An 11,827-nucleotide genomic window follows, 5' to 3' on the forward strand; every position below is an offset into this window, starting at 1 on the left:
CCTCTACTGTATGTGTGTTGGGGGCCTCATATCAGCTGGTATATGCTGTCTGTTTGGTGGTCCAGTGTTTGAGAGATCTCGGGGGTCCAGATTAATTGAGACTGCTGGTCCTCCTACAGGATCTCCCTTCTCCACAGCTTCTTTCAGCCTTCCCTAATTCAACAACAGGGGTCAGCTGCTTCTTTCCATTGGTTGGGTACAAATATCTGCATCTGACTCTTTCAGCTGCTTGTTGGGTCTTTCTGAGGGCAGTCATGATAGATCCCTTTTGTGAGTGCTCTATAGCCTCAGGCCTTGGGACCTCCTCTTGAGCTGGATCCCACTTTGGGCCTGTCGCTGGACCTTCTTTTCCTCAGGCTCCTCTTCATTTCAGCCCCTGTAATTCTTTCAGACAGAAACAGTTATGGGTCAGAGATGTGCCTGTGGAATGGCAACCCCAACCCTCACATGATGAAAAAAGATTAGATAATGTTTTTTTATCTTAGTTAGGATTTTCCTGCTGTGAACAGACACCATGACCAATGCAAGTCTTATAAAGGACATTTAATTGGGGCTGGCTTACAGGTTCAGAGGTTCAGTCCATTATCATCAAGGAGTACACATGGCAGCATCCAGGCAGGCATGGTGCAGGAGGAGCTAAGAGTTCTACATCTTCATCTGAAGGCTGCTAGCAGAATACTGACTTCCTGGAGGCTAGGGTAAGGTTCTTAAGCACATGCCCACAGTGACACACCTACTCCAACAAGGTCACACCCCAGGGCCAAGCATATACAAACCATCATGCCCCACTCCCTGGTCCCCGTAGGCTTGTCCAAACACATGAGACTATGGGGGCCATACCTAAACATACCATAATGCAAAATACATTTAGTCAATTTCCAAAGTCCCCATAGTCTACTGCAGTCTCAACAATATTAAAAGCCCAAAGTTCAAGATCTCGCCTGAGATTCATCTAAGCACTTAACTGTCATCCCCAAAGCAAGACAAAGTTCAAAGGAAACCAGCTGGACAAAGTTCAAACTCTGCATCTGATCTCAAAGTAGTCTTCAGGTCTCCAACTCCTTTCTGTCTTTGCTGACTGCAACAAACTTCTTTCTGCTGGGCTGGTTCCACTCCCTGATAGCAGCTTTCCTCAGCATGTATCCCATGGTTCTGGCATCTCCAACATCTTGGGGTCTCCAAGGTACCTTCAATGTTATAACTTCTTGTTTCACTGTCTGGGATCCACACATGATCTTCTGGGCTCCTCCAAAGGATTGTCATCACTTCTCTACCTCTGTCTTCTATAGTACTCTAGGCTCAGGTTAATCCACTCCACCTGCTGCTGCTGTTCCTGGTGATCATCCCATGGTACTGGCATCTACAATGCACTGGAGTCTTCTGCTGCAGCTAGGCTTAACAGTAGCCTCTCATAGGCTCTCTTCATGGTGCCAAGCCTCTGTTCCTTTGCATGACCCCTTCAGTCCTGGTCCATCAACTACAACTGAGGCTGCACCTTCACCAATGGCCTTCCATGGCCTCTCACAGTGCTGAGCCTCAGCTGTTCTTCATAATCCCTTCATGTCTTCAAAGCCAGTACCACCTGGGTGACTCTCACACATTACCAAGTCCTGCTACAGCATGAGGTACAACCTTGGCTATCTCTAGAACACAAGATAGCTGTTTTGTGCTCTCAGAAAACACTTCCCAAAAGATTTCACCTCCATGATGCTGGTCTTTTCTTAATCACCCCTAATTTCTGAGCTCCAGCTAACTAGCATCAATTGTCCCAGTAGTCTCCTTTTCCTCTTGACTATAAAGTCAGAGCCAAATGACCAAAGATGCTGAGTTCTGCTGGGGCTGGAACATGGACCCATTGTTCTATTACATTATCACCAGCTTTCTGTTTTCCAACTCCTTCACTGCCTAAGCTTGGCTATCCTGGAACTTGTTCCATAAACTGAATTTGAACTCAGAGATCTGCATACCTAAACACTGGGATTAAAGGTGTGGTCCACCAAGCCTATATTTAATTTTTTCTTTACCAAGAATTTACTCTGTTCTAGGCTGGCCTTGAACTCAGAGATCTGCTTGTCTTTAGGTCGTGGAATTAAAGGCTTGTTCTACCATGCCTGGTACTAAATTTAGCTGGGTGGGATCTCGCCCCAAGGTCACTACAACTCCTTAATTCAATTTAATATCTTTAAACAGGAGAGTCAGCTCCATTTCACTTCCTGGTGCTCCTTTAATACTCGAACCATATATTTTATGTTTTTCCTTTCTCAGCTTGCTATACTTATTTAAAAGGTCACACCTCGTATAGTAGTGCCACTCCCTGGGCCAAGCATATACAAAACTTCACAGTTTTAAAACATATGTTACAAATGTTCTGTGGTGCATATTTATACTAAAACTTATTTATCTAGTTAAAAATTCAGGCTCACTCTTGAACGCTTGTGTTTTATCTTGGAAAGTCAGCATTATAGGGACCTCCAAACACCCAAGAGATACCTGCCTTATAACCTTATTGGGCATCTTTTCTGTTTTCTCTGAATGAGACCAAACTCCTCTTAGCTTCACCTAATATCCAAGCCTGCACTCTTACTGTTACTCACACCTATCTGGTTTCTCGTCTAACAAGATAGCAGAATGACTGGCAGATCCTGAGTTTATTGAACAACTACTGTCTCTCCCCAAGTTCATGTCCCATTTACTCAAGTCCTTTCTCATAACCCTAATCCTAAGTTTGACAACTGTGGTGTCATGGTTGCTTTATTTCCCAAGAGTGTATCTCTTTCTCTCCCATTATATCCAAAGTAGCCCCCACAGCGGATGGAATTCAGCAGCGCTCAATACCTAGTTGTTGAATTGTTGAATGAGTAATCAAAGAATAAATACCCTGTCTGTTGGTATAAATCAAAGAATAAATAGGCTGTCTGTTGGGACTGATAGATCAGAAAGTTCTATCTGTTTCCACAGGAAAGGGATGAAATATCTAGGGCCATTAACATCAACACTCTAGGAAATTGATTTTTATGTGTATGCGTGTGAATGTGTAGGGGATAGGTTTCATGTGTGTGCAGATATATGGAGGTAGATGACAACCTAGGTGCCATCCTTGGGAAGCCATCCACCTCCTTTGAAGCAGGGTCTCTCCTTAGAGTTGAGCTTACTGACAGACTGGCTGATAAATGAGCCCCAGGAAGGCTCTTGCCTCTGCCCTCCCAGCACTATAACTGTGGCACATACTACTCTGACATTTTCCTGTGGCTTCTTGGCATCAAAACCAGTTCCTTACTAACTAAGCTATCCCTTCAGATCCCTGATGTTTTCTTTTCTTTCCCCCCTTTTTTTAAAAGGAAAATTATTTTGAATGCATAGACTAGGGCAGTGAGACTTCACTGTAAGATTGTTCCTAGTCCTAGGAGTCAAGGACATCTGTGACTGTTACTTCCTTCTGCTCAACACTGCATGTGTCAGACCTACTCTCCTGAAGCCTGCAATGTGTGACCAACCAGTGATGTGCCAGCTGTCTTGGTTTCAGACTGACAGAGCTCAAAAGCAAGGAAATGGTTCCTGTTTGTGTAAAGCAAAAGGTCTCAGTTTTCCAGTTTTGCTTTGGTTGATATGTTTCTCTGCCTGCGTGTGGCCAAGCTTTCCTTGACCTTTTCAGAAGGAACACGATATAACAATTTAAAATGTGTGGTGACCTGGAGGGAAATGCTATGTGTTGCGTAAAGGAAGCAGTTACAGTGGAGCCCAAGCTAGTCCCTTAACACAGAAAGAAAGACTTGTAGATGTGATGAGATGGCTTCTTGGCCTTTTTGGCTGAGATCAAGTGTAGGTGTGATGAGCATTCTCATCCCCTCAGATAACCCTGGGATTCTCACATACACACCAGTCTTCTAATACTGCTTTGTATGAAAGGAAGTGACATCTATAGTTTTTGTGCATATTATAGCAGTGCATGTGGTGGGCAGAAATAAAAAAGTCAAAGGGAGTGGGGGGGGGCAACACATGTGTTACCTTAGAGGTAACATGGATGATATTCACAGGATCAGCATGGGAATTTATGGTAGCCCAGTATGTCATATGTCAGCTATGGACTGTCTGTCTGGTGTGTGTGTATGTGTGTGTATGTGTGTGTGTGTGTGTGTGTGTTGTACTTGTATAAGAGCATATGCATATATGGATTTACAAGAATAAGAATGGCTGGTAGAAACTCCACATTGGTTATGGACACAATGATGTATCTTATCTGAGCTTACAAGTGTGGAGATAAGTGTGGTGTCTAATAGAGAAGAGAAGTAGGTCTGCGTAAATGGATTGACTATCGGTGTGCTTGTGCTTTTGTGTAATCAACAATATGCAGCAGCTAAGTGTGAGATATGAATAAAGCATAGGATAGCTATGTAAATAAATGTGACAGGGATGTGACCATTGGCTATAATGTGTACATGGACATAGAATAGTGAACAACTAGGGGCCTAGCATCGAGACATGTATGTCTGTTTATAGGAAAGCTCTGTAGAACATTAACTGTGTCCAGTTATATGATCATATCTGGAAAAGATGAGAGATTTATTTATTTATTTTATGTATACGATACACTGTAGGGGTTGGGGATTTAGCTCAGTGGTAGAGTGCTTGCCTAGCAAGCGCAAGGCCCTGGGTTCGGTCCTCAGCTCTGGGGAAAAAAAAAAAAGAGTACACTGTAGCTGTCTTCGGTCACACCAGAAGAGGGCATTGGATCTCATTACAGACAGTTGTGAGCCACCATGTAGATGCTGGGCATTGAGTTCAGGACCTCTGGAAGAGCAGTCAGTGCTCTTAACTGCTGAGCTAGAGAGTGGGAGGCAGGGTGCATGCAGACTCATGCACACCTGGGGCAGCGTGGAGTATAGGTATGGTAGATAGAGCCCTGCTGTATTGGTGACAGTAGACCAGCATGCACATGCTTAAGACAAGTGCATTTGTTTGATAACTGTATGTGTTGTGTGGGCCCCACAGTAATGGTGACAGTAAGAGCCTACAAGAAGGATAAGCAAGTCACCCTTCTACAGATCTCCTTTCTGACCTTCTTATCCTCGGTGTATGGTCTTTTAGGGACTAGGACGGTATACTCCATGGTGGTCTTCTATAAAAGAAGACCTCTAGCTCCCACTGTACAGCTCGGCAGACCTGAAAGGCAAATGGTGAGATTCTAAGGCAGGGCCCTGGGTTTTGTGCTGGATGTGGCTTTCTTTGTGCAGAGAGCCAGGTGAAAGGATGATTCACGACATTACCAACATACAGTTTTATGCCAACGTCGTGGTATCCGAGCCTGAACTACAGGACACAGAATTCTCAATGGCAACATACAGTGTTATTTCATTCACTTGTTGAGTTCCAGTAACTGAGAGATGCTGAGATGGTATGGCTAGTAGTTCTCAATGAAGATTATGGCAGAAGGGACAGTTATTATAATGGTCTGAGATTTTAATTAGGAGTAGGCACAGGAGGGTGACTGAGGTTGCAGAAATGGTTTTTGGTTGGCTGGTTGGTGGGTTGGGTTGGGTTGGGGTTTGTTTTTTGTTTTTGTTTGTTTGTTTGTTTGTTTTGTCTTTGGTTGTTTGTTTTGGAGTTTTATTTGGTTTTGTGGGTTTTTTGAGACAGGGTCTCACTATGTAGACTAGGCTGACCTAGAATTCACCTGCTTCTGCCACTGCCCCCAGAGAGCTGGGATTCGAGGCATGTACCACCACCACAGCTGGTTCATTACAGTGAATCTTATCACTCCTCTGAGAAACAGTGCTTATCTAGCAATAGAAAGCTAAGACCCAGAATGGGTGCATGTCCTATTCATGATGAATGACATCATGAACAGTAAGTGACGTTGTCTTTGATTTTTCTTTTTTGTTTGACTTATTGTTGTTGTTTTGTTTTGTTGGGTTTTTGGTTGGTTTGTTTGTTTGTTTTACCAATTTAAGGTTTTCTGAAGTCGCCCTATGCAGTAGTCTTCTCTTATTTAACCTTTTTTTTCAGCTTACTTTGTTCAACTCTAAAAATAGCATCTGAGTTGAGTAATCGTTCTTTCTAAGGTTAATCAGACAATGACCTCTCCCAGCATGATGGAGAGAAGGGCAAGTCCTTCACACAACAATGGAGGAAAGGACAGAAGCCTTGATTGACAGTGGGGGTGGAACCTGTTTCACTGAAAACCAAAGGATGCTCAGTCTGGGTTTTGGCACCCATGCGTAATGGGCAAGAATGTCAAGTGCTCAGCAAAAAGGGTTTCCATGCAGTCCATGCAGTCTAGAAAACGGCTCTGGTCATCCAAAACCAGGAAGCCCAGGCCCAAGAAGAAATAGGAAAATAGGATTTCTCACATTTTCTAAATTGAGCTTCCCCGCCTTTCAGATAACTCTAATTTGTATGTCAGGTTGACATAAGACTAGCCAGCACAGCCTCTTTGCCTCTCTCATTTGCCCTCACTTTAAAAAGGGCACAGGGGAGTACATGGGGGCTCATGCCTTTAATCTCAGCACTCAGGAGGCAGAGGCCAGTCTGGTCTACAGAGTGAACTCCAGGACAGCCAGGGCTACACAGAGAAACCCTGTCTCAACAACAACAACATAATAATAATAAAGAGAAAAACAACCCCATGTAGCTCAAACTGATCTCAAACTACTCTCTATGCAGCCAAGGATAACCTTGAAGTTCTGGTCCTCCCACTCACAGGAGCTGGCCTCAGGCCTTGCCTGGCCTTCACTTAGAGTTTAGAGATAATTTTCTGAGCCTTTTAAATGTTTCTATCATTTCCTTTCTGCTTTCTTTGATCCCAAGGTTATTTCTTTTACAGCTCAAAAAGTCAAACAATGAAAACAAACACATAGTTTAAGAAATAGGCAAATTACACTAGATCCCAAAGTGACTGGTTGTTTAATTGTGTGCATTGAACACAATGCACACAACAGAGTGCAGGCAAAGAGTATGTTGGAATTGTCCGGCTGCACAATGCTATTGAAGGGGGTACTCAGCTTTCTAGGGCCCTAGAAACTCTGACAGGTACCCTGTTTCAGCAACCCCCACTTATTGCTGCAGTAAAGAGGCAGCTTTGAGTGAGGACTATCTACGAGAGCAAAATGATAGAATATGATCCTGAAAGAAGATTAGGAATCTTTTGGGTAAGCTGTGAAGCTGGCACCTACATTCGGACACTATGCGTACACCTTGGCTTGTTACTCGGAGTTGGTGGTCAGATGCAGGAACTTCGGAGGGTGCGTTCTGGAGCCATGAGTGAAAAGGACCATATGGTGACAATGCATGATGTACTCGATGCTCAGTGGCTGTATGATAACCATAAGGATGAGAGTTACTGCGGCGTGTTGTTTACCCTTTGGAAAAGCTGTTGACATCTCATAAACGTCTGGTTATGAAAGATAGTGCAGTGAATGCAATNTGCTATGGGGCCAAGATCATGCTTCCTGGTGTTCTTCGATATGAAGATGGCATTGAGGTCAACCAGGAGATTGTGGTCATTACTACTAAGGGGGAAGCTATCTGCATGGCAATTGCATTGATGACTACAGCAGTGATTTCTACNTGTGACCATGGTATAGTAGCCAAAATAAAGAGGGTGATTATGGAAAGAGACACTTATCCTCGCAAGTGGGGTTTAGGTCCAAAGGCAAGTCAGAAGAAGATGATGATCAAGCAGGGCCTTCTGGACAAGCATGGCAAACCCACAGACAATACCCCTGCCACATGGAAACAGGATTACATTGACTATAGTGATTCTGGCAAGAACACACTGGTTACCGAAGCAGTACAAGCCCCTCAGTTAGCTGCTGAAGCAGTAAACATAAAAAGGAAGCGGGATAGTGAGAGTGAAAGCGATGAGACCCCTCCAACAGTTCCCCTGTAGAAGGAAAAGAAGAGTAAGAAGGATAAAAAGCCCAAAACTGTGCTAGAAAGTGGGGGTGAAACTGGAGATGGGGACAGTGACACCACCAAAAAGAAGAAGAAGAAAGTAAAAGTGGTAGAAGAGATGTCTGAATAGTTTAAGCCACTTCTGGAAGCATTATGTCCAGCTGGGAAGAGAAATAAAAGCCTTATTGAAAGCCTTTGTTGAGGGAGTAGAACAGAGGTCCCAGAGTAGAAAGTTCTGGTACACTTTTAGCTGCCACTTGTGACCTCAGTGGTTAGCTGGTGTGGCCATCTCATCCCATCCTGTCCTGTCTTAAGGATATGAGAGAGAAAATCAGGCCTTTGCCACCAACCCCTCTGCTTGCTTGAGGAAGCCACACCTTTAGACATGGCATGGCCTAGTAACTATCTGCAGCTATTTACTAATGAGCATTTTCAACAATGCCATAGATAGTCCTCTCCTACTTTGCTTTTTAAAAAAGTTTGTAAAAATTAAATCTGCTAAATAATCTGTGAGAAAAAAATGAAAAAAAAAAGAAGAAGAACTATATTCACCAGGGAACTCTTATCTCCGGTGTTCTATGAGGACTGCTCTATTCAGGTATTAACCTTGCCTGGTGGGATCTATGGTGTTTAGGCTAGTACTCTGTATTTTTGTGTACAACAGGATTTCTCCAACTCTATATGGCTACTTATGTTTCTTATGGGAGCCAAAGCATTCCTGTACCTTCCTATTTGTTTTCTTTTAAAGAATGGAATTATTCATTGCTGGGAGAATGTAATTTGTAGGTTTTTTTTTTTAAAGTATTCCTGTTAGATTTACTATGATAATCTTGGACTGGCAGCAAAAGTGAGAATATTTTTTATTAAAAGTCTGGGGTTTATGTCCTAAAAAAAGAAAAGAAACAGGCAAATTGCCTAAATGGTGGCTCTTGCTTCTGCATTTACAAAATGTAAAATGCTGACTACTGTACAAAGCTATAAAGAAGTAAATGGTATGTATACACCAGACCTGTTGTTCAGGGGAAACACAAAGCCAAGTTCTCCTTTTATCTTCAGATACTTTTATCTCTCACTTCCTGAGCTAACTGCCATCTGTCCAGTCCAGTCAGTGGCAGAAACCCCCAACCTCACCTGCCCTGGGAGCCCAGTAGGGCCAAGTCTAGGGTGAAATGAGGGAGGGGCTTTCCTAAGAAATAAAATTAAAAAAAAATTTAAACACCACACCCCCTAGGATTGAAGTGAGGAGACAGTGGTTAAGAGCACTATTGCAGAAGACCTGAGTTCAATTCCCAGCACCCACATCTGGCAGCTCACAACTGTAACTCCAGCTCCTAGGAATCTGATATCCCTCTGTCTTCCTCAGTCATATGGAGACAAAAACATATCCACAATCTTAGTAATCAACTTTTTTTTTTGAGACAGTCTCACTGTATAGCTCTGACTGGCCTATAACTTACTATGTACACCAGGGGCTAGAGAGAAGGATCAGTGGTCAAGAACAGTGGCTGCTCTTCTAGAGGACCCTGGTTCAATTCTGAGCACCCTCGTGGCAGCTCATTCCTGTCTGTCTGTAACTCCAGTGTAAGAGGATCCCACACCCTCACACAGATGTACATGCAGGGAAATGTCAGTGAACATAAAAACAATTAATATTATTATTATTATTTAAAAAAAGAAGGGAATGAATAGAATATGAATCTACTATATGTATCCATGTATGTTAATTTTTAAAGTAGGCAAATCTAATCTATGTTGACAGAAGTCAGAAAAGATAGTTACCTCATGGGTTCAGATGATTCAAATGGGGCATGGGGAGGATTTCTGAGGTGCTGGGGATATTCTAGGTACATTTTTGGAAACATATCAAGCCATGTGGGCACTTTTCTATATGTAAATTTTACATCAATAAACATGAGAAGGGACACTCTTGCAATTGGCACACTGTCTGCCAATGCTTTTGGGCCCAGCAGGTCTTCCCTGGATGTTGGGGCTCGTCAGCTCAATGAGAGAATGGTAGGTGCCCGAAACAGGAGATGGAGAGAGGCAAATTTTCATAGAAAATGTTGGGAAAGAGAGGCTTGGAGCCTCCTTCATGTGGTAGATGATGGAAGAGGTATTTGGAGTCAGAGTGTCCCAGTTTGGGCAGCAGGGTAGATATTGACTGCATTCATTGAGACAGAGGATGAAGGAGGTGGAACAGGCTTGAAGTCTTCTGACCAAACAAGAAAAACTCTGGGAAGAAGAAAAACTGGGTGTAGCCAAGACAGGCCAGCCACTCTCTCCTCCTATCTGGCAATTGGTTTATAATCTCAGTTTGAATCACCTGCATTTTACTGGCACTGGAAAAGCAGGCTCAAGCCAGTCAGAGCAGTTGAGAAAAGACTTAAGGAGTCAGTGTCACCCTTTGAATGGGATCCTGTAGTTTGACAACAAGAATTGTAGGAGAAATTGACTTAAATCAAGTTAATTCCCAAGTGCCAGGAAACAAACAGGTCGGGACAAGCCGGGACAAAGGGAGTACTGCGGGGACTACTATCTTTAGCCTTGTGGTGAGAACACAGCTCTGGAGGCCTTTGAGTATGTACTTGGCGGCTGTGAGAGATTAGGGCTACACAGGGAGGAGGAGGAGGACTCCAGAGCCAAACAGGTTTAAATCTTGTCTCTACTTCTTGCTTGGCCTGTTGCCTGAGAGCAAGCCAGCTAGATAGTAGCAGCCTTGTTTTTTGGTTTGCCTTTGTTTTCTTTTGTAGAATTTCTCAATACCCACATATCCAAATGTGATATCGAAATGAATTCATGTATGTGGGATAAGTTTATCAATCAAAGTTGTTCAATTTACATAGTTTTCTTATTTTCTTGTTATGAACATGATATGTGATCCATGTTTAAGTACTGAGGGGTAAAGGTAGTCTCTTCAGACTCACTTCACCAAATGCAATGACATTTTGGATATACTGGGCTTCAAATATCCCCTCTTTTTTTCTTTCAGTAGTGAGGGTTGAACCCAGGGTCTCATGTATACAAGGCAAGTGTTCCACCATTGAGCTACATCCTCAGTCCACAGAATGCTTTCCTGTTTCAGTGTGCCAAGTCGTATTCCCCTCTTAACCATGGTCTGAAAAGAATAATTCCTAGTTCTCAGGGGAAACCCTTTTTATTCCTGTCCATTCATTTCTGTTCACCCACCTTTCACTAAAATCCTATTGATGATTGTTTTAGAGTCTCAGAGATGGAGTAGTTGGCTTTATATGGCTACACTTTCACGGCTTAAATTTGAAATGCATCGGTTGGATTACTTGGACAGCATTTGAGCAGAAGTCTGAAAACAACAATGATTCTGATTACAGACTCATCCACAGTCTAGAAGGAAAAGCTCTCGGATTGGCCTGGTAGCTCTCTGGGGACAAAGGCTTCACTCTACTATATGTCTGTCTCCCATCTCCGTGCCTGTTTACTAACCAGCAGGCTTCTTGTGCTGCAAGGTGACAGCTCCAGAGTCAGGCCAGAAAGCAGAGAAAAGGAGAGGGCACTTTTAGCCATGGCCTTTATGAAAGTCCCATGAACATTTCAGTTCAGGTTTCAGTGGCCAAACTAGCTGTAAGGAAGCCAAAAGTCAATACTGGTGGTAAGAATTTAGATTCTGTTACTAGGGAAATAAAAAAGGCTCCATGTTGAGAGAACAGCTAGCATTATGTCGTCAAGGAGCTCATATGTTCAATGTTTATTATACGATCTTTGTTAGGCACTATTGCTAACAACAAGGGAAAAGAAAAGAAAAACTTCCGTCTTCATAGAAATTTACAGAAGCAATACTATATGGTAGGCATGTTCTTCCTCCTCCTCCTCTTCCTCCTCCTCCCCCTCCTCCCCCTCCTCCCACAAGGTCTCTTTATAGTCTTAGTTGGAGCTCACTATGTAGACCAGCTGGCCTGAAACT

The 11,827-nt window shown here is 43.2% G+C and overlaps 1 pseudogene; it reads left to right on the forward strand.

Moving 5' to 3' along the window:
* Window positions 1-6,910: 6,910 nt before the first annotated feature.
* On the forward strand, window positions 6,911-8,020 carry LOC110293323 (annotated as a pseudogene).
* The last annotated feature ends 3,807 nt before the right edge of the window (window positions 8,021-11,827 follow it).

The sequence above is a fragment of the Mus caroli genome, chromosome 4 (assembly GCF_900094665.2).
Source record: "Mus caroli chromosome 4, CAROLI_EIJ_v1.1, whole genome shotgun sequence".
NCBI lineage: Eukaryota > Metazoa > Chordata > Mammalia > Rodentia > Muridae > Mus > Mus caroli.